The sequence below is a fragment of the Delphinus delphis genome, chromosome 1, assembly GCF_949987515.2.
Source record: "Delphinus delphis chromosome 1, mDelDel1.2, whole genome shotgun sequence".
NCBI lineage: Eukaryota > Metazoa > Chordata > Mammalia > Artiodactyla > Delphinidae > Delphinus > Delphinus delphis.
In genome coordinates this window covers 82,835,286-82,858,690 of record NC_082683.1, presented here as the reverse complement: position 1 = coordinate 82,858,690, position 23,405 = coordinate 82,835,286, and the positions used below count along the sequence as shown (strand labels likewise).

Here is a 23,405-nt window from a genome sequence, read left to right as displayed (position 1 = left end):
CCTAAATGTATACATGCTCTAGACCTAGGGTCCCTCTAGTGCAGTGAGGCTCACAGAGGGGCCTTGATTATGTGTCTGCTTGGGGGAACTCTGAGAAGTCAGGCCATCACAGGCCCTAGGGGTAAGAAGCTTACTTGCTTCTTAGAAGAAATGGTGATGGAATTGTAGGATTGGTCTTCAAAGTCTTGGTGTAAGGGATAGATATTAAGGCTGTACCAACCCCGAGTATGGAAGAAGAATAAGGGAGAAAGAGGGAATTTCTCTGGCAAGCTAGGAAATTCTCTCTGACTAATCGAATGTGTTGAAGGACATGAGTACTTTCAAATCCAAGTCAGTGAAAAATGCTTTGAGTAGGACTCACACTGGTCTTATTTTGCAGCACTTAAGAGACATGAATTCATACATTTCAAATATTGAGAAAGTTAATACTTAAAGATGCAAGAGAAAAAAAGCATGAGTCAAAACTTCAGAGCAATAGAAGGGATGGGGGCAATTTTGCCCCCTCTCTCCTTCCAGGGGACATTTGACTTTTTTGGGTGTTACCTTGGTTGGGGGGAGGGTGATACTGGCATCTGGTGGGTTGAGGGGAGCTGCAGTGCTGCTAAATATCCTACAATGCACAGAACAGCTCCCAACCCCCAACAAAGAATTATTTGGCCCAAAATGTCAATAGTGCAGAGGTTGAGAAACCCTGGGTTAGAGTTATCATCCTTTATACCAAATGTGTCAACCATTAAACAACATAACTCACTGAATGAAAACAAAAGAAAACAAAACAAAAAACACCACATGTGAGAACAGAGGCTTATGCTAGAGACAGAATAAGTCATGTGATTAATAAAGTCACTGTAAATGAGAAATCTTAGCTTTTCCTCATCAATCCTTTACCCTAAGCTTTTCAAATACGAAATAAGACGAATTTGATAGAAGCATATTTTTAAAAGCTGTACAAATTTTATAATGGCTTTGTTATAACTTTTAGACATATGTATTATTATCCTTTATCGTTTATAAATCACATGAATTGCCTCATTTAATGTTTATCATTTGGTATAATTATCTCAATTTTATAGACTTCTAGAGGTTACATTTGAGTTTTTCTGGACATCTGCTATGTGTCAGGCACTGTACTAGTTATTGTGGTTGTTACCCAGACAGATAAAAGCTTAGTCTTGAGAAGTTCAGAATCTCTTAGGGAGCACAGAGAAGTGATACATATAATAATAGACGTATAAACATAGCCATGGGAGAATGGGGGAGGGAACTGAAGTCATCTGCCAGAGGTTACAAAACTAGTAATTAGCAGATCTGGGGCTTGTCTTAAGGCCTGCTGAGTCTCAAGCAAGTCCTCTGTCTTGGCATAAAAATATAACCCCCTTAGCTTTTCCAGAGATGTAAAATGAAACCTGAAGAAAATCACTCAAACACATCCATAAATTACGGAGTTGGCAGAAGTATAGAAACACGGTTGAAAAGTCAAGAGTAGGATATTGAAAGGCAAGATAAGACCTTGCAGGACCGAAAAACAGAGGCTACTGGCTTCAAACCCACCCGTGCGTGGGCTGGTCTTGAAGTTTGTAAGTATTTTAGGACCCACGCCCCCGGGGAGGAGTGTGACTTTGAGTTGGAGGAGCAGGAAACAGAAATCACTTGCGGTTGGGCTAAGAAGTTCCCTCACACGCCACCAAGTGCCCCTTCCTCCCAGGAAGGGGGAAGCGGGGGTGAGGAGTCCTCCATTCAGGGAGAAGGCTTGAGGGTTGGGAGGGGCGGCCTGACGACGCAGGTAAATAGCGGGGAAGGCGCAGCCTGCTGCCTGCTGCCAGCTCGAGAGGCTTGCCTCCCACTGGTCAGCTCTTTCCCGGCTCGGAGGGAAATATGAAGCCACAGTCTACCTACAGTTATTCATCCTAATGACAAGCAAGAAGCTGATTGCAATGAAGCATCATTTCACAGCTGTTTGCTTCCGCTTCTACTTCCGGGGAGACGTACTTTGTGCCACCAGGCCTTGCTCAGCCGGCCCTGAGCCCCGAGCAGTCAGGCCGCGCTGCTCCTGGGAGGAGGGCGGCCCGGCAGCCCCAGCGGCGGAAGCCGAGGGACTAAGTTATTCCCTTTGTCCTTTCAGGCAGAGACGGCGTAATGGCACCCGTGCCAGTGACACAAAATACTCTGTCCACTCAGGCAAAGGCTTTGTCCCCAGGGGAAGGAGCGAGAGGTAAACGTGAAATCTGATTTGCCTGTGTCGTGTGGAACCACAAAATCTGGAAGTCATGGGCTCTCCTGCCTCCCCCTCCACTTCCTTGTCCCTGACTGACTTAACCTGGTTATTCTGACCTGTGCTCCACCATGAACACAGTTGATTGGACCAAAGCAAACACCTGACCTGGCTGGGCCAATCACAACCTTTCCTGGGAATTTGGAATGGGCCTCAGAGACACGGAACAAGTCCCACTACTATGGGTTATTCACCTTTGCTCTGTGTTGATATTGCCCAGGGAATTCTAAAAGCACACACACACGGGCGTGCGCGCACACACACACACACACACACACACCCCTGATCTGTCTGTAGTACAGCGTGCTCTGCAGACCCTCCTAAGTGCAGCTAGGCACAAGTGCACGGAGAAGCAGACACAAAGGATGATGAGGTGGACCTTCAGAGAGAAACTGGAATGAGAAACCCTCGCTCTAGAAAGAGTAGACAGTGATCTCGACCCATGATAGTTTTCTATTTCTGGATTCCAAGCCCCCTCAGGCCTGGTTGTAGCTCTTGCCCTTGAATCCTCCTTTTAAAATGTTTCTTCTGAAGCTACTTCTAGTAGCTTCTATTATGTATAACAAAATGAAACTTCACCAAGGCTTTCTCACAACCCAGCCGACACTGGTCACCGCAACCTGCCTATTTTACCTCAGAAACCTCTCTTACATCTCATCTTTGTGCCCTTTTCAGTGGGGTTCTCATCCTTACCCTTCCTGAGTGGGCTTCCTGGCCTCTTCTCTCTCATCCAGCCTCCACATAAAACAGATCTGACCCACTCACCCCCAAACTTAGAGTCCTTCACTGGTTCCTCATTGCCTATTAAAAACAACAAAATAGTTCTATATAAATTGATCCGTAAACATATCTCCTATGTTACTAACTGGGGGAAAAATGCAGGTCAATACGTATAGGATCTTTTAAAATGTGATTTAAATTTGTATACATAAAAATACCTGCATAAATTTAGGAAAAAGGGAGGACATTTATTAAACTATTAGCAGAGGTTTCCTTGGTATGGTGATTTTGGATGGGCAAAGAGGAAATTTCCATTGTGTCATACTTTCTATAACATTAATAAAGGATGGGGAGTATAGGTAATTTTTAATCTTTTCTATTTTCCTCCAATATTTTTTTAAAGCTTTCCAAGGTCCTTCACATTCTGCCCCCACCCACTTCCCAGTATCCCTCCCACTACTCTGTGTCCAGCTATTCTAAGCTTTTCATTCTTGCCCAAACTTAGGATCCCCTTTCATGTAACTGTGGCATTGCCTGTTCTGTGCCTTCTTCCTGAAATGCTGGTACTTCATTCTTCATCTGAAGTGCTTCTACTTTTTCTTTTGACCCAGCTCAAATATCACCTCCTCTGAGAAGGCTTCTTAGACTGATCCATCTCTATCCCACGTCAGAGTTAGCTGTTCTGTCCCAGTGACCCTTTGGTTCCTGCTTCTCTGTCTGCCGTTACACCACCAAACTGTGTTATGATTGATGAGGTCGCCTGATTGTCTCCCCAGTTTGAGGTGTGCTCCTTAGGTGAAGGTTGAGACTTATTCGTCTCTCTCTTCTGTATGTAGCACAGAGCTGGACTAGTAATGGCTGCACAGAAAAATCTTGGTTGGTTGAATAAATGAATGAGTGAATGAATGAATGGGTGAACAGGCTCTGCCACACAAGGTAGAGCCATGATGCAGTTGCAGCCTTCCCTACCTCTACCAGATAAAACTGACCAACTAGAACTCATCAGAATCCTGTTCCTGAGCCAGTCTTAAGCACAGAGCTATTGCTTTTCACCAGCCAGCTGGCTCAGTTACCAAGCTGGGATGGTAATCGTTAACATGACACTTTAAACATCATAAGATCAGTAGGAACGTGTTTCTAGTGGTTAGTGACTAAGAATAAAATCATGAGGCTATGCCTATTCTGAAAACTACGTGATGGACCAGAGCTGATTTCTGTGTAAGTACTCACTACTCCCTCTCTCCCAACATATAAAAAGAATTCTTTAATTGTACACTCCTGACTTCTCCCCCACTTCCAAAGAGGAAGGATCCTTGTTGCTGGGAGAGAAGCTAAGTCAAGCTATATAACCCAGTTCTGGGGGAGGAGGAGAATGGAGGTGGAGGCAGAGAGTAGAGGAGTTTTCTTCAGGGATAGGAGGAGAGCCTCTCAGAGCACCTCTGAGCAAAGGAGACGGAAACGAAAATGTAGTAAATGTTTATGAGTTCCAATCTTTGTCTAGCTTCCATAATGACTTGCATGAGGGATGAGCAAAGACATTCCTTTTAATCTATTTTGGCTATTGTCCTGTGCTTCTGAAATGTGACACTGTCCCAAGGCCCACCCACAAGAGTTCAAGTTTTGTAAAAGGTATACCTATAAGTGGAGGAGAAGGGACTGCAAAAAGATCAAGCGTGTCTTTCACTCAGGGCTTTGCTAGCTCCACAGCTGGCTCTGCCAGAGAGAACACAGCCAGGGCAAGCAGAGGCAACCGAAGTCCCAGAGCTGGTAGTTATGGCTGTGGGCGAGGAGACATCCTGGACAGTGAGGCACTGCATCGTGGGGGAGGCGCGGAGGGCGACCCAAACAAGACACTGTCCTCACCATTCCCTGGGACCCTTAATCCAGGGATGTCCAGGAGTCCGTGGGGATGACTGGAGGGAAAAACTGAAGGGAAACTCAGTCTGGAGCCAGGTTACAGCTTGATGTGGGTACCCTGGGGCAGCCTGAAACTAGACAGGCTTCCGCCCCGACCAGGGATGCCCCAGGAGCTGCCAGACCACCACTGGGTCGTGGAGCTCACTACTGGCAGGTGGTGGCTCTGGGGGCAGACAGGGTTTCTAATACAGTAAGTACCCCACATACGAACGAGTTCCATGCCGAGAACGTGTTCCTAAGTCCAATTTGTTCGTAAGTCCAGCAAAGTTAGCCTAGGTACCCAGCTAACACAATCGGCTACATAGTACTGTACTACAACAGGTTTATAATACTTTTCACACAAATAATACATAAAAAACAAACACACACAAAAAATAAAGAAAACATTTTTAATCTTACAGTACAGTACCTTGAAAAGTACAGTAGTACAGTACAACAGCTGGCATACAGGGGCTGGCATCGAGTGAACAGGCAAGAAGAGTTACTGACTGGAGGAGGGAGAGGAGGTGGGAGATGGTAGAGCTGAAGGATCGTCAGCAATAGGAGACCGAGGGCAAGCTGTATTTCACTCACGCCTGACACTGATGGCACAGGTTCTGGTTCCTTGCTGGATCAACTCTATCTACCCTCTTGAAAAAACGATCCAGTGATGTCTGGGTAGTAGCTCTTTTTTTCTTGTCATAGATGACAGTAAAGTGCACAAAAGCACAACCCCTTGTGGAGGATGCACGCACGTGACAATGTATGCCAGACACGTGAACTAGCTTACCTGATCGGACATGCAAATGCATGTTCGCATCTTTGAAAGTTTACAACTTGAATGTTCCCATGTGGGGGACTTACTGTATCTCAACGATAGTTTACTCAAAGAGAAACCACTGGAGACTGCCCTCAGCCCACACGCAGCCGGCTCCGTTATGGCGACCACAGCCCCAGCATCGTGATTAGTGGTGATGAACCAGGTTATGACCTAGATTTATTTTGTATACCTAATCATTATGCTGAGGATTTGGAAAAGGTATTTATTCCTCATGGACTAATTATAGACAGGACCGAATGGCTAGCTCGAGATGTGATGAAGGAGATGGGAGGCCGTCACATCCTGGCCCTTTGTGTGCTCAAGGAGAGCTATAAATTCTTTGCTGACCTGCTGGATTGCATCAAAGCACTGAACAGAAATAGTGATAGATCTATACCTATGACGGTAGATTTTATCAGACTGAAAAGCTACTGTCATGACCAGTCAACAGGTGACATAAAAGTAATTGGTGGAGATGATCTCTCAACTTTAACTGGAAAGAATGTCTTGACTGTTGAAGATATAACTGACACTGGCAAAACAACGCAAACCTTGCTTTCCTTGGCCACGCAGCGTGATCCAAAGATGGTCAAGGTTGCAAGTGTGCTGGTGAAAAGGACCCCTCAAAGTGTTGGATATAGACCAGACTTTGTTGGATTTGAAATTCCAGACAAGTTTGTTGTAGGATATGCCCTTGACTATAATAAATACTTCAGGGATTTGAATCGTGTTTGTGTCATTAGCGAAACTGGAAAAGCAACATACAAAGCCTAAGATAAGAGTTCAAGTTGAATTTGGAAACATCTGGAGTCCCGTTGAAATCACCAGGAAAATTGTCAGATGTTCTAGTCCTGTGGCCAGCTGCTTAGTAGAGCTTATTGCAAGTATCTTCTAAGAATTTCATCCGTTTTGTATTTTAGAAATGTCAGCTGCTGCATTCCCGAACTCTTTATCTGTACTATGAGCCTACAGACTGTCAGTTCCCTTTGGGCGGATTGTTGTTTGATTTGTGAATGAAAAGTCTCTTAAACCACACCACCACTGAATGAAAATATTGAAATTGTATCTATAAGAAACATTTAAAGAAAAGAATATATTAGTTTTTTAATTGGTATTTGAATTTTTATATATTCAGGAAAGAACAGAAGTGATTGAATATTGTTAATTATACCACTGTGTATTTAGAAAAGTAAGAAGCAGTCAGTTTCATATCAGTGACAGTATTTAGAGGTAACGTTATGTCAGATAAACCATCTATCCTGGAGTTATTTTAGTCGGTTTCAGCAGTATTAACTATTTTCCCGCTTGTTCAGATTATTTCTGGCGAATCTTTGTCAACGGTTCCTTTTAAATACAGGTCAATAAGTTCCCAAAACCTACCACTTTTTGAAGTTTTCAGTGTAAAAATCCTTAAAATAAAGGCTGTCTCTTTAAAAGAAAAAAAAAGAAAAAAAGAAAGAAACCTCTGGGATAGACACAGAATCTCCCCCAAAGTGGCTGCAGATCCTAAGATCAGAAGGGGAAGATTCTGGGTCAAGGCAAACATTGAAGAGACAGTAACACATATGGGTTAATTAGCTGTGGGGAGAGGAGCTCTTGATCATGGCAGCCGCTGGGGTCCAGGCTTATTACTGAAAAGCTGAGCTTGGGCTAGGGAATAGCAAAGGTAAAGCAAAGTGGCTTGTTTGAAGGGAGGCATCTTGGATGGGAAGCAGTGGGGTGCATTTGACTACAAAAGCCAGAAGGTCTGTGGTTGAGGCCTTGCCCACTGCTGACATGAGAGTGTTCGGCACACAGTGTGCATTCATTCATGTATTCATTCTATAAATACAGTAGGCACTTGCTATGTGCCAGGCAGCAGGCTAGGCACTGGGGACACCGGTAAGCAGGTAGACGTGGCCCCTGTCTTCATGGGGCTTACATTCCACTGGAGGAATCAGAATGTTGGTTGAGTCTGGATCCCTCACTGCTTGCCCCTTCTGGGGACCTCTTTCCTGTGGAATGGGCTTCAGCCAGTACTTTTATTTTATTTTTTAACATCTTTATTGGAGTATCATTGCTTTACAATGGTGTGTTCGTTGCTGCTGTATAGCAAAGTGAATCAGCTATACATATACATATATCCCCATATCCCCTCCCTCTTGCATCTCCCTCCCACCCTCCCTATCCCACCCGTCTAGGTGGTCACAAAGCACCGAGCTGATCTCCCTGTGCTATGTGGCTGCTTCCCACTAGCTATCTTACATTTGGTAGTGTATATATGTCCTTGCCACTCTCACTTTGTCCCAGCTTACCCTTCCCCCTCCCCATGTCCTCAAGTCCATTCTCTACGTCTGCATCTTTATTCCTGTCCTGCCCCTAGGTTCTTCAGAGCCATTTTTTTTTTTTTAGATTCCATATATATGTGTTAGCATATGGTATTTGTTTTTCTCTTTCTGACTTAGTTCACTCTGTATGACAGACTCTAGGTCCAAGCACCTCACTACAAATAACTCAATGTCATTTCTTTTCATGTCAGCCAGTACTTTTAGAAAGTGATAGCTGGGAAGGGAAGACTCAGAACACCAAATTTTAGGACAGATAGGGAAGTAGAATTGGTCTGGCCACAACCATTTTCTCCAGAATAAGGAACTTGTGGAGAAGCTGAAGAGGCCCCACAATAAAGCCAGGAGATGGTTACAGCCTCCCTCCAGGCCTTCCCAGGAAAATCATCCAGGCCTACAACAGCAGCAAAGATAATCACAATCGGCATTTTAACAGTTCTTCTGATATCAGCAGGATACTCAACAGGTCATTCCTACAGACCCACTAGAAAGTCGGAAAAGAGGACCATAGGAGAAAAATGAAAAGAGCTGTGATGATCAATTGTAAAGGTAAAAACACTATAGTGGTGATTTAATTAAGGCTATCTATTTATCCATCTACATACCAGTTCTTTCCCCTCTCTACAGAGAACTGTTTAAAATACAATATATTTCTGTCGTGGTGGGAATATTTTAAGTAAGACATAGGAATGGACTTCCTGACTCTAAGAATTGTTAGGTGCCAACCAAGTAGAGGACTACAGAATGAAATCAGCTTTCTTACATTTGAGAGAACACACTTGTAGATAAAGTAACCAAAATTGGCCCATATGAATGCTTGCTATCTGATTCTATCCTTCAAGGCCCAGTCTCAATGATTATTATCTGTGGTATGTAAGCAAGTCTTGACACCTGCAGGCTGAAGGAGGCTCAATCCCACTTGAAGTCTCTGCTCTGAGTCTCCCTTTGGGCCTCCAGCCCATCTTCCATCTTCCCCATCAGCTCACTGCCCGAGAGGCTGACCTTCAGGAGCTGTGTGAGTACCGCTTGCCCTGGACTTCACTTGGATTCAGCCAGTGGGAAGCACCGGCAGGGCGTCCTCCAAATAAGCTGGAGAAAATCGAGGTGGAGTACCCCTTCAACCCCCATCCTGATGGTTTGACACCTGCTAGGTTCCTTCATTGAGGCTATAGCTCCCGTTGGGTGGCCTTTCCTCCAGCTACAGTTCTCACCGGGTTCAGGGACATGCTCCCCCATCACACCTTCATGCCTACAGGTGGTAACAGACTGTTGCCAACCCTGGACTTCCCTCAACCCTGCTCAGACCTTTGTAAAGAGTCCTTTAACAAATCCGCCCTTAGTCAGCCCTTTGAGTGTATGTGCTGTCTGTCTCCAGCTGGAGTTCTGACTCATACACTCTCTGAATCGGACATGAGGAATTTCTGAAATTTCATTCAACATTTATTTTAACAAAAGTGTTTTGAGCAACTACTTTATACAAATGATAAATGCTGAAAGACTTAATAATATCTAAACATTTTCGAGTGTCTGGTATGTGCCAGCTAATGGACTAAGCAATTTATATAATTTAATCATCACGATAATCTTGTGATGATGTGCTTTTAAACCTCTTTTCAGGTATGGAAACCAGTGTTTGTTATAAATAAGTACCTTGACTGAGGCTACATCCCCAGTAAGTAGAGGAGGCAGGATTCATACCCAGAGGGGTTTCATTTTTAAACTTATACTTTAAACTTCTTCTTTTTATGGTCTCTTATATACAGTGATAATTATGATAGGGTATTCAGGGAAAAAACAGAGGAGGAGGGAGGACCTCATGTACTAATTGCATACAGAAAACTAGGCTCTTTTTTCAAACTTGAAGACTGGTAGGAGGGCAAACCTACACAGACAGGATGAATGAAATGATAAAATATTTGGATGAAATGTTTATCAGGTGAACTAGGGGTGGGAGAAGAGGATTATGGAGGGGTGAGTATTATGTGCAGTGACAGGCAGTGATATGTTCAGCAGGTGGTCTCCATCCTCCCCAAAAGCCTGGTTTACAGTGTTTGTCAGTCTCTGTGGCATAAATACTCCCACGATGGCCAATGTCAAGCTACCAATATGGCATCACTGAATGGCATGTGGGGAAGAGATGTGCAAAATTGGCTCTTGAGAGTGGGTACAGGCCTGCTGCTGTGCACCACTGTATTTATGTGCAAGGGCAGGGAGTCAGGAAACAGCACGTGTGTTTGGGGTACTCTAGGTTGGTCAGATCTGCTAGAACACAAGGAACAAGTGGCAGGGGAAGGTAGAATGGGAACAGGGATGAGACAGGAGAAGTGGTAGAAAAGACCATGAGAGAGGGCTTTGTCTGCAGCTGCACTGTACAGTTTGGTACCCACACATTGCCAATGAGTACTTGAAATGTGTCTGGTCAAAATTGGGATGTGCTGTAAGTGTAAATTATACACTGGATTTCAAAGACTTAGTAAATATACATATATTATATAATTAATAGATATATGAATATATATAATTAGTATATTTGTGTTGATTATGTATTAATGATAACATTTGGATATATTGGGTTAATCACATATTTATAATTAATTTCATCTGTTTTCTTTTTACTTTTCAAAATGCAGCTACTAGAGAAAGCCAAACTACATGTGTAGCTCGCAATGTATTTCTTTTAGACAGCTTTGAGCCAGAGAATTTGGACTTTATTCAACAGGCAACAGAGAGTCTTAGAAGAGTTTTAAACGGATATGGTCTGCTTCCCGTAATGATCCATCTGGTGCCGTGTAGAGTTTGCTGAGCCCAGGCCGGAGGAGGGAACCTTGAGAGAGTCCAGGCCAGAGGGATGCGGCACTGAATGAGGCAGAGGACATGGGGATGAAGGAGGAGAGAGCAGACTGGATGGGGTAGGGTGGCCGATTGCATGTGAGAGGTGGGCAGAGGGAGGAATCGAGGGTGATGCCCAGGTTTCTGGCTGGACCACTGTCCAGCTGGAGTGGTATTACCGGAGATGGAAGTGTAGGAGGAATGAAGATATCTTGGGGGAAGATAATGTGTTCAATTTCAGACCTGATGAGTCTGAGGAGCTAGGGAGCTTTCAGGTGTCCAGCAGGCAAGTGGGTACAGGGGTCTGGAACCCTGTTGGCACCGTCTACAAAATGCATCCCGAATCAACCGTCTCCTGCCACTTCTGCTGCCTCCTCCTAGTCTAGCCACTATAATATCCTGTCCGGAGGATCGCTGCAGCCTTCTAGCTAGTTCTTTTGCTGATGCATTTGCCTTGCTTTTTCTGAAGTCTCAATCAACAGGCAGAATAACCTCATTAAAAGCACATCAGAACATGGCATGCCTCCCCTCACAGTCTTCCAGTGAATTCCACGGCGCTCACTCTACTCTGTACAGTGGCCTAAGGTCCTATGCGACCTGACCCTGCTACTCTGAGCTCCACTGCCCTCTCCCTCAGTGACTCTGCTTTAACCACGCTGAGCTCCTTGCTGTTCCTGGGACTCACCAGGAATCCTCCTTGCCTCAGGGCCTTTGCACCTGGTACTCTTCCCTTGGATTTCTGAGGCGCTATCTCCCTCACCTCCTTCAGGTCTGTACTCAACTACCCCTTCTCTGTGAAGACTTCCTGCTCACTCCATCTAAAATGACACCCCGCTCTTTCCTTCCCTTCTTTATTTTTTTCCCCAGCTCTTACCACTATTAATCATACTATAAATGTTACTTATTTATCATATTTAATATCTGTATCCCTCATTTGAATGTAAACTCCGTAAGGCAGAAATTTTCTCTTTTATTTTCTGCTGCATCCCTGAACCTGGACTGGTTCCCGGTGCATAGTAAAAACTGAAATATTTGTTAAATGAAAGAATAAACTGCAGAAGATCAACAGGCTGAGTATATAAGGCCTAGGAATAAACAAGCCCTTGGAATCCCAGCTCTGACACTAGTCATTGTGACCTTGGACTGGTTATTTACCATCTCTAAGCCTTAATTTTCTCATCTATGACATGGAGAGATTAATAGTACCTCCCACAAAAGATTTTCGTGAGGATGCATCCAGCCGAGAAATATTTATGGACCCCCTCCCATGTGCCAGGAGCTGTGTTTAAATGGGGATTAGATGAGAGAATTTATAGAAGAGTTTGACATTGTGCCTGCCATATTGCAAACCTGCCGTAAAGCCTTTACTGAGTATTAGCAGAGGAAAGAGTGTTAAGCAGTCAGGAGACAGGGCTGTGTGAGAGCCGCAGAGCTGGGAGTGCGCGTACTGACCCAGAGGGAGTGAGCAGAGTGCGGGGTGAGGGGAGGGGACTCTGCTGACCTTGCCGATTTCTCAGGGATGAACCCCATGAGGGGGAGCCAGGAAGCAAGGTGGACTTTGAAGGATGATTAGGGAGTAGAAGGGGAATTCTGGTGTCATCATCAGCATACCAGTGCCAGAATGGAGAAGAATTGCAGACACAGACTCTCTCCAAAGCCACAAGTCATTGCTCCCGGGAGGAATGACACCGTGGGCATCCCCCTGCGAGAATCGAGGGGCCTTGAGAAGAACACTGTAACTTGGCAGGGTCCCACATACTTCAGACCAGATTAGGGTTGGACTCCCAAGTGCCGTGCCTCACTGCTTGGAAACCCCGTGAAAGAGCTGGAGCCTCGTTCTGGGCAGCAGTGGACAATGGCTCTTTGTCAGCAGCCAGTGAAGAGTAAGCGAGGAGAGTGATGGAAGCTGAGGTCTGAGGGGTGCTGTGTGCTGGGGGTCTCAGATGGTGTGGAGAAGAGGGTCAAGGCCTGGGAGGTCACAGTCAGGCAGGATGAGAGCGTGGAGAACTGAGGGCCCTGCCCTTTCCCTCCGGACCCACCATGGCTCTGGCCCTCTCTGCCTTGGGCTGTACCTTGCTCTGGCCTTCCTGGTGGATTATTCTGGAAGACTTCCCAGGAAGTTTGGAGGTCCCTCAGGTCCAGGCCCCAGGGATGAGGGAGCCCAGGATAGCGGTTATTCCAATGATGTGAGCCCCTCAGGCACTCCGGCTTCTTCAGTGCCCAGGAGGCCCTGTGGTGCCACAGAGCTGACAGCGTGAAGCCGGGGACCCCACTGCACTGTGGGGAGGAGCAGGCTGAGAAGTCAGACCCTGAGGTGTGGCCTCTCGCTTTCCACCCACGTTAAGCAGAAACCACAACTTCAAGGCTTACTGTGCTCCTCCCTCCAGCCCTCAGTAGTATATGTTGCGTAAGAGACACCTGCAACTCAACAAGTAATTGCAAAGTGAATCCTATGTAACCACCACCTAGGACATGAGGGGACCACTGCCATCTCCCCTTCATCCCTTTCTGATTTCTATCCCTTGCCTCCCCCTGAAGGTAATTACTATGCTGACTTCTAGAACCATCATTCCCATGTTTTTTGTGTGTTTGTTTTGTTTTGTTTTTACAAGGCAGCATAGTACAGTGGTAAGAACATGGATTCTGGAGACAGAAGGTGTTCATTCACTTCTTGGTTCCTCTACTCACTTGCTGCGTATCCTTGGGCCGAATACTTTCTCTCTCTGTGCTCACTTTCTTCATCTGTGACGTAAGGGTCACGAGAGAATGCGAGCTGATGAGGTTGTTTAAAAGATTAAATATGAGTTAATATATGTGATTAGAACAGTGCCTTGGGTAGTATGGGTGCTCTTTGTAGTACTGTCACCTAAATATACATGCCTTAGCGTATATGGTCTAGTTTGCTAGTTTTTGAACTCTATGCTAACGAATCATACTCTAAAACCAACCAACAAATAAACAACCAAACAGATAGGTACAAAGCCTATATGATGACGGCAGCAATGATGATTGAAGGGGAAAAGGATGTGCCGGTGGCTGAAGTTCTGGAAATAGGAGGAGCCTGTCGTGATGGGCTGGGACGTGAGGACAAGAACACACAGGGGTGGCATAAACAGATCATGGGGATTAACACTCAGCAGAGAGGTGTAACTGAGGGGGTTACTGAGTCTAAGCTCATGCTGCTCGTTGCCAGAGAGGCCAGTAAATCAAGTTGTTGGGACAAGGAATAGTGACTTTATTCGGAAAGCCAGCAGACCGAGAAGATGGTGGACTAGTGTCCCAAAGAACCATCTTGCCCGAGTTAGAATTCAGGCTTCTTTTATACTAAAAGGGGAAGGGGTGTGATTGGTTGCTGCAAACTTCTTGGTGTGGAAATCCTTTGTTCTTGCAGCTGCCCAGGTAGGTCATGTCACAACGTTCTCGTAAACCTCAAGCAAGACAAATGTTATTCTCTGTTCTGCAACTTTTTATCTCTATATGAATGGAAAAGTGTTACACCTTTAAAGGTCAGAGCCTTGAGGATGGGCCATCCTGTATATTTCAGGCTATAGGCAGCATGCTTTACTTGTAGCAAAAGCAATGGAATACAGAGGTTAAAGTAAAAGAAACAGATCCATATGGAGTCAGATCTGTTCTTCCCTATTACAAGAGAACACAGCATGGGTCCAAGGAGTAGGAGGGACTCTGGGGAGTGAGGCAACCTGTCCCTCCTCTCCCACCACCCGGCACCCAGCGTGGTTCCTGTGGAACTCATGCTGCTTCCTTCACGGTGCAGTGCAGACTCCATCTCCATTCTGCCTCTGGTTGCGTGACGTCACACTTCCACTCCCGGCTGTGGGGCCTGGCTGTAGGTCACTGCCCTGATAATAGATGCTTCAGTTTCAGTGCAGCCTGGACAGTGCCCAGAGCCTCGTGGGCCTCTGTCTCCAGAGGGAACAGCCCTGTGCTTGGGGAACAAGAAGCCCCAGCTCCCAACTGCACTGTGGGCAGAGTTAGATTGAAAATGTTGTTATTCAGCAAACTTGTACTAAATACTTAAAAGTCCCAAATACTTCACTGAACTGAGATGGTTTTCTTTGCTTTCCCTGGATCTGCCCACTCAGTCGTCATAGCAGCCCTGAGCTCTCCTGCTGTCTCTGTGTTATAGAAGAGGAGACAGAGGCGGGGAACTGGCTCCCACTCACACGGCTAATAAGTGCAGGAGGCCTGGCCAGGGCCGTGCTCACTGCCCTGCTTCACCTCACTTCCTCGCTCAGCAGTCCTGGTTCTGCTCCGCTGGCTATGTGGGCACACTGCTGAACCTCTGCGGGTTTCAGGTTCCCTGCTTATGAGGAGCAGGCCTATGGGCCCCAGTGTTCGCATCCCCTGATTCACTGCCCTTCATGGAGGACTCCCACAGATGCCCTGGGCACCTGGGGACTCCACGAGAAGTAATATCACGGCCTCTGGCCTCCTCAGGGAACTTATATTTGGGGACACAACTGATGATACAAGATGGTAAATAATTAACTTTCCAAAGTGTGATTCAGACCAGGGTGTAATTAAGGGCTCTGGGAGGGCAGCTGAACGAGTCTTGCCTAGTGGAAAAATGGGTCATCTTAAAGGAAGAGCAAATTCTCCTTAACCACTGCTAAAAATTACTTCTCTGTTAGGCAAGGGTCAGAAACACTTTCCTGGCAGACAAGTCGTTACCATCCGGCTCCCAGTCGGCCCTACCTGCCCCACCCACAGCCGGGAGCCCTGTGCAGCTTGTGGACGTGCCTCATTTCAGCAAAAGCATCAACACTTAGAGGGAGGGTTTTTTCTTCCTCCACAAAACATGCTTCCTTATGTTGAAATATTTCTCCACAGGGCTATGCGTGGGATGAAGAGGATGTATGGTGAGCAGGCATAGCCCCAGAAATAGAGGGCTAGTTGGGGTTGTGCAAAAGTCAGTGGATGAACCTTGTGACAGAGACACCACACACCCTGAGGCTGGTTGCTTCAACCATAAAGAACTAGTTGTGAGAAACAGAGTTTGACTGGGTTGGGGCCATGACACCGGGGAATGGAAACACTGGAGACAGTATTTTAAAATGTTGAGCTTGGGCTGAAGAACGAATCTTAGGTTTGTGCTGACTCATACTGTGGCATCGCAGAGCCTGTGGAGAGGCGGCATCTATCCCAGGATTCTTGGTCTCCCACTGTGTCTCTTCCTCTGTTGGTTTTCTTCCCTATGGTTCTGTGCCAGCTCTGCTGTTCATTCTACTACTGCAAGGGATAATACCTTTCCAAGATTTCAGTGTTTAGTAGCAGGCTGATGGCTCACAACTTTACTTTTTAATTTAAAAATTTTATATTTTTATTGCAGTGTAGTTGATTTATAATGTTGTGTTTCAGGTGTATAGCACAGTATGTATATATGTATTATATATTCTTTTTCAGATTCTTTTCCCTTATAGGTTATTATAAAATGTTGAGTAGAGTTCCCTGTGCTATACAGTAGGTCCTTGTTAGTTATCTATTTTATATACGGTAGTGTGTATCTGTTAATCCCAGCCTTAGAGTTCCAGCTGGGAGCTGGCCGTAGGCTCTGGACTCACGAATGTGGCTGCCTCCTGGGTGTCGTCGTTCCAAGTCCCACAGGTACATCTTCTCAACTAAACTCCTCCCAAACTTGCTTCTCCCCATCCGCCTTCTAACTCAGTGAATGGCACCATCACTCACCCTCCCCATCCTCCATGTGCAAAGAGTCACCAGTTCCCTCCACGTCTTTCCACTCCACGCGTGAACCTCAGTTCAGGCCCTGCATCTCCGTCCTATAGCAGCTCTCTCAGGGGTCCGCCTGCCTTCCAGTTTGCTCCCCTTGAACCCACCCTACACACAGCAGCTAAAGTGCTTCCACAGCACAAATAGGAGGTGTAACTCCCCTCCTTAAAGCTCCTCGAAGCCTGCCAGTTGCTTTGGGGATTCAGCCTACACTCGTTCAGGGTAAAGCGCCATTCCCGAGTGGGGCCTGGTGTGTCACTCCAGTGATCTGAGGTTTGGCTCTCACGGGAACCTCCCTCCAGGCCTGGGCATTCTCTGACAGGAACAGGAGATGGACGAGGTGAAGTTGTTAAATGGAAATTACCATCTCTCCCAACACCCGCACTCTATCATATTTCTGAATTCAGAACATCCCAACAGAGTCCAAGATGCTGTTTCTAAAGAAAGTACATCAGAGTAACCTGCTTACAAATCAGTAAGAAAATAACCTATAGGAGAAAAGAATCTGAACAAGAATCTATACATATGTATATAACTGAATCACTTTTGCTGTATACCTGAAACTAACAACATTGTAAATCAGCTATACCTCCATTAAAAGATGCTTTGCTGAAACCAAGAAAAAAAGAAAAGAAAAATACAAGTAGCCTAAGACAATGACAGAAGATAACCAGGATAACCGGGGAAGAAAGCTGGAGCCTTTACTGCTCTTCCAGACCAGAGCCTGTTAGGCCCTCAGTGAACCTTGCCTGTAACTCTCTTATGACATTTCATACTATGTGGCATCTATGTATTTATTTATTACTTGGTTTAGCTCTTACTTTAAAAAGTCAGCAACCCGAGTTCGGGGAAGATGCATCTGTCTGCATCTCCTATGTGCCTCCTGGGCAGTGCATACCTTCTATGCATGGGGCAGAGGAGTGTCTCGGTATATGAACGGCCAATTATTAAATCACAATATTATGTCTTTCCCCATTAGCCAGGAATATTTATTTCATCAAAATAGCTTTCTAAAAATATCTCCCCATATTACAAAGGATTATGTTCCTAATGAGTATTTTGCACTTATGAATCAATAATAAAAAGACAAATTCCCTAAGAGAAAAGTTGACCAAAGATGATAGACAATTTACAAAAGAATTTACAAAAGAAACAATACCAATGGCCATGAAACGTATGGCAGAGGCTTAATCTCCATGTATGCAATGAAAGCTACTCTTTGCAGGAGGTGGGGAAAACAGGGACTTGCACTGTTGGCAGGAGTGTAAATTTGTAGAACCCTTCCTGAGGGCAATTAAGCAATAATAATTCAAAATTTAGAATTTACATGATCTTTGACCCAACAATCCCAGGACTCTGTCCTCTGGGAATAATCAGATAAGGGTACCAAGTTTATGTGAAAGAATAGTAATTGCAACGTTAATAACAGAATAGTTAAAAATGCAAATAAGTCAATCTTTTATCATAGTGATATGGTTAAATAAATCACGGTACAGCCATATAATGGAATATTATGCACTTGTTAGAAGAGAAGCAAATCTCTAGATATGTGTTTCTACAAGGAAAAATGCACGCAATATATCAAGTGAAAGAAGCAGGTTATAAAGCATTTTATCCATCTACCCATCCACCCTTCCTCTCATTCTTTCATTCAGCAAGAAAATAGTAAAAGAGTATTATTAAGCCATTAACAGTAATTATCACTGGATCAAGTTAGACTTTTTAGGGCCTTCCACACTCTCTTTCATATTTTGAAGATTTTACAATGAGCAGTGTGGTATATTATTCTTGAAACAGCAAAAACCATAGGTAATGCCAGTTAGGGGGAAAGTTTTTCTTGATTGAAAGAGCAATATGAGAGATTTCTCTCTGCTGGCATTTGGGGAACACGTTGCCATATGGGATAATTTTTTATCATGAGGCATCTTGGCTTGTTGGATTAGCCCTTGGTGGCAGAGCCTTGCATCATGTGGAATTTGTCCTGCGTTTTTGACCCCAGCTTTCACTAACTCCTAAGAAACACAAGATAACATTTTCACAGTCCATTCCTGTGCCAGTAAAGGGGAACAAATTACATTTAATTTCCAACTATCAGTGGTTAAGAATTGTGTGGGTATATGAAATCAGCAAATAATAAACATTTTATCCATTTGTTTTCTCTCTTCTACCTATACTCTCAATCATCATTTTATTTTATTTACTCATTACCAAGACAAAGTGAACTGATTTCTGGTTTTTATTTTGCTCTTCCCCACATGCTCTTGGCCTGACTTGGTCTTAGAGAACACTGGCCGGTTCCTATTGGTCACTAATTTCTTTTCTACCTAATCACAAAACGTTAACTAATACAAGTTTACACTTTTCCTTGGTGTTGATGACATGCTCATCTAACAATGGCTCCTGGAACTTCATCCTTTTTCCTTCTTAGGAAACTGTAAGTGCTTTGCCCTTCGGTCCACCATGTTGATGTCTTTATGTTGATTGGACTTGGTAAACTGAAAGTGACATCTCTGGATGCCCTGGGAGGATACATGTGTTCTAGAATGTTGGAAATAAACCCTACAGAGATTCCAGGGGCCAGCCATATTGGTAAAGGTTTTAGGCTTTAGGTAAAGGTTTAGACTATGCTGAACAACATTCTCTCCAAGGTAAAGGACCAGTGAATGCATCTGCACCTCATACAACCATGAAAGAAACACAGCTCTTTGGAAGTCCTTCAGGTGCTGGAGGCAATATGCATTGCGCTTGGGACAACTGCTCCATCACATTTATCAGAGGACTCACATTGCTAGCAATTTTTTTTTTTTTTTTTTTGCGGTACGTGGGCCTCTCACTCTTGTGGCCTCTCCTGTTGCGGAGCACAGGCTCCGGACGCGTAGGCTCAGCGGCCATGGCTCACGGGCCTAGCCGCTCCGCGGCATGTGGGATCTTCCCAGACAAGGGCACGTACCCGTGTCCCCTGCATCGGCAGGTGAACTCTCAACCACTGTGCCACCAGGGAAGCCCTGGCAATTTTGGCTGGGTCTCAGAGCAAGAGGGGGCTCTGCAGCAGGTCCAGGCTGTAGTATAAGCTGTCCTGCCACTTGGGCCACGTGAACTGGAAAATCCCATAGTGCTGGAGGAATCTTGTGATAAATGAGAGCACATTGTGGTGTCTCTGACAAGTTGCATTGGGGGAGTTGCAGTGCAGATCTCTAGGCTCTGGAGCAAGGACATGCTATCTGTTGCAAGAAATTATGCACTTTTTGAATGGAAGCTCTTGGCAGGCTACTGAACCTGGGAAGAGACTGAGCATCTTGCCAGAAGTCGTCAAATACATGTGCATCCAGAGCTACCTATCATGGACTGAGGGCTGTCATTCCCACCAGGTCGTAAGGCTGGAGAAGCCCAGCATAGTTCATCTTAAAGTGATCATGGTGCAGCTAGGAGTGGGCCTGGGCAGGTCCAGAGGGCATGAGGACACTAACTGACCAAGTGGAACAGTCTCACGTATCACCTGCTTATGTTGCATTGATGCCTCTCTCTAAGCTCATGCCGATGGCCAGGGGTTTCCTATGACCAGTTGGCAAAGGAAGAAAAGAAAATCCAGGCCTAACTCATGGAGGGGTTGACTGGGTCTGTTGGTGTGAGCTGAAAAGAGACTGTTCTGCATTACAGCTCCACTCAGGGGACTCTGAAAAGAATAGGAGGGCAGGAGAAAATCCTCCCCCCGTGGGCAGAGCTGCAGACACTGCTTTAGTCTTCCAGTTTGTGAAGAGAGAGAAATGGCTTTAGCTAAGACTATGCTGTGAGTCCTGAGCTGTGGCAAGTGGTTTGGCTGGTGGGTCAGGGGTTTGGATGGAGCAATATTGGAAGATTGGAGATGAGGTGATATAGGAGAAGAGCGTACAGAGGGGGCCCAAAGTGTAGGGGTTGTTACATCACCTATGAATGCCCACCAGAGGGAATCTACTACAGAATCAGGGACTCGACAATCAGCTGGACAGAATGACGTGGCCTGCTCTCAGCCTTCCCAGTGCCAGCACAGTGGGCCCGTGAAATGGAATCACCATGGTTACAGAAATGAGAACAACGCGTACGCCCATCATGGCAGAGCAGATGACTGATCGTCATGAGGAGGTAGGCTTGCTGCTGCATCATGGGGCCAGGAAGGAATAGGTTTGGAAATTAGAGGATTTATTGGGACCATATCTTGGTGCCCAGGTTTAGCTGCAGGTGGGCAATTATTGCAACTACAAACTGATAAGAGCATGATAACCAAGGGTTCAGACTCTTCAGGGATAAATGTCTGTCCATTTCAGCAAACAAGCCACCTAGACCAGTAGAAGTGCTGGTGGAGAGTGGGGGAAATCTAGAAAGAATGGTGGAGGAAGGAGATGATGAATGTCAGTTCCAACCTAGGGACCAACTGCAGTGGTGAATGGGTGGCTGCTTTGCTTCTAATCGTCCCACACCAGCCACTCTCTTTGGAAGACTGCCACCTGGTAACTACACTGCTTTGCCCACAGGTGCAGAGCCCAGAGGTGCCTGGGAGTTTCCATTTCCTCAGGGCCCCCCTTAGCCAAGGGCTGACAGAGTTTGTGAGCATGAAGTCCAGCTCCTTGCCTCGATGGGGACAAACTCACAAGTCTCTCCCCTGTGAGACTCCACCTGAAATCTCACAACCTTGGGTCCTTCCCTTTCCATGGCCTGCTCCCCTCACTCTCCTATCAGTTTCTTCCAGGGCCGGTCTTACTAAACCACTGCCCTTAGAATCTTCCTCTCAGAGTCTGCTCTGGGTAATCTCCCACTACTTAACGGGGAGATTAACGGGGTGGGGGGTAATAATAGGTCACATTCCCTGGGCATCTACCATGCGCAGGGCACTGTGGTGAGAGGTCTTACATTACCAGGTCCACTGAATCCTCTAGAACTCCCCGCTCCCCGACCCCAGGTGCTGAATAAACTCTCAGCAGCAGAGCTTAGGGCTGTAGGGCACAGGCCCAGGAGACCAACTATCTGGGGTCAAATTCTGGTTCTGCCAATGACTGGCTGTGTGACCTTGGGCAGGTTACTTTCCTCATCTGTAAAATGGGGATAATAATAGGGTCTACTTCACAGGCTGTTTATGAAAATTCGAGGAGTTAATGTAAAGCATTGGAATGCTTTGTAGATGTTTGTTAAATGAACAGATACTTCACAAGGGGCAAGTAGGTCTTAGAAAGATTAATGAACTTGCTCAAGTTCACCCAGCTAAAGGGGCAAAGTCAAGATCTGTATGATTTCAAAATCCAATCTCTTAACTACAACTGTATGCCACCTCTGGTCAGGCCTACTGCTCCTTCGTTCCCCTTAGTATATTTCAAAAGCCCCACTTTTCTCCGAGACCACCCATCGCTGGCTGGTCTTTGCTGGGAGACCACAGGAGGGGCCTGGGTCTCCCTGTGGCCGCCCTTGTGGTTGAGGTTCTCTATCACTGTGGACATTGTCTTGTCTTGGAGGTGCTGCTGTGTGTTAATTCTCAAGGGGATCTCTCCCCAGACCTTCATTTTCTTTATTTCATTGCCAACCCCTGTTCCCCACGCCTCCCAAAAAAGTAGAGACTTTCCTTCACTACTGAAGTGATAGCTTATGAGAACCTTTTTTTTTTTTTAACTCGGAAATCCTTTTCTCAATTGCCAAGGCAAATGAGATAATAATTTAAAACATATGGAAACATGTAAGGGGGGAGGGAAGTGAGAAAACTCTCACTTGCCACCCGCGTGGCTTTCTGAGGCTGCTTCACTCACCCAGCCTTGGCTCACTGGGGCTGTCACCGGCCTCCCCTTGGACTTCGGGATGACACACCTGGCAGGCTTGGTGAATGTCCTTATAAGGCAACTGCGGTGCCGCCCCCGTGGCTTCCCTGGCCTGCCTTTCACTAGGGCAATGAAGCAATGTCCCTGAACTGGGAAGGGAGGGGACAGCTTGCTCTTAGTTCTCTAATAGCCCCACGCAGGCGGCTCTACTTCCTTTTCTGATGGTTTGAATGTGAGAAATCCAGCTACAGGAGAACATCAAGAAGGAGGCCATTTATCTCCATGCTATTCACTGAGCAAAATGTATCAGGCAGCCGCTATGTGCCATGCTCTTTAATCTCATGGGGTCACATGAGGACTGTTACAGGAAAGGGAAGAGATCCAGATGTGGTGCTGAGCTTCGAGGCTGCCCGGGATCCAACGTTAGTTTCATTGTTTCTTATTTTTGTGAGGCCCTCAAGGTCCACGCAGGTCCCAGGACTTGGGAAGGGAGGTAACTCCTTTTGTTAGAAAGGAGAAGGGACATCGAATATTTAATGTCATAGGTGCCAAGCCCAGTGCTTTACATCCATCACCTCATTTAATTCTCAAGGTTATCTGTGAAGTAGGTATTTGGGTTTACAGTGGAATTTCCCTGAAATATCTGCTCTGATCTATCTGGCTGCTCTCTACATCCCGGAGTCAGCCAGGATGAGGCCCCTTGGGTTATTTACATTTTAACCTCAAAGGGTGTTTTCTGTTTTTCAGCCTAAATACTTACGGCTCAGCTCAGTCCCAAGGGTTTCCTCCCAGCTCAGATACCCAAATCAGCTGCTCCCGCCCACGGCAAGTGCTCGACTCCTGGCTGCCCACAGCCACCAGGGGCCCAGGAGGCCTGGCTGACCTGCAGTTCCACCTCCCCACCCATCATGAGGGGAGGGGTGGAGGCCCCAGACCTTCTACGACTTCACCTCTGAGCTCCCGGCTCACACCCTATGCCGTCCCCTTCAGTTAGTCTGCTCGGGATCCAGCTTCTGTGC

At 45.9% G+C, this 23,405-nt stretch overlaps 2 pseudogenes; both read left to right on the top strand.

Moving 5' to 3' along the window:
* Window positions 1–5,984: 5,984 nt before the first annotated feature.
* Window positions 5,985–6,529, top strand: LOC132422412 (hypoxanthine-guanine phosphoribosyltransferase pseudogene; annotated as a pseudogene).
* A 4,354-nt stretch (window positions 6,530–10,883) lies between these two features.
* The window catches only part of LOC132421323 (phosphoglycerate kinase 1-like), a 30,133-nt pseudogene continuing 17,611 nt past the window's right edge, over window positions 10,884–23,405 (top strand).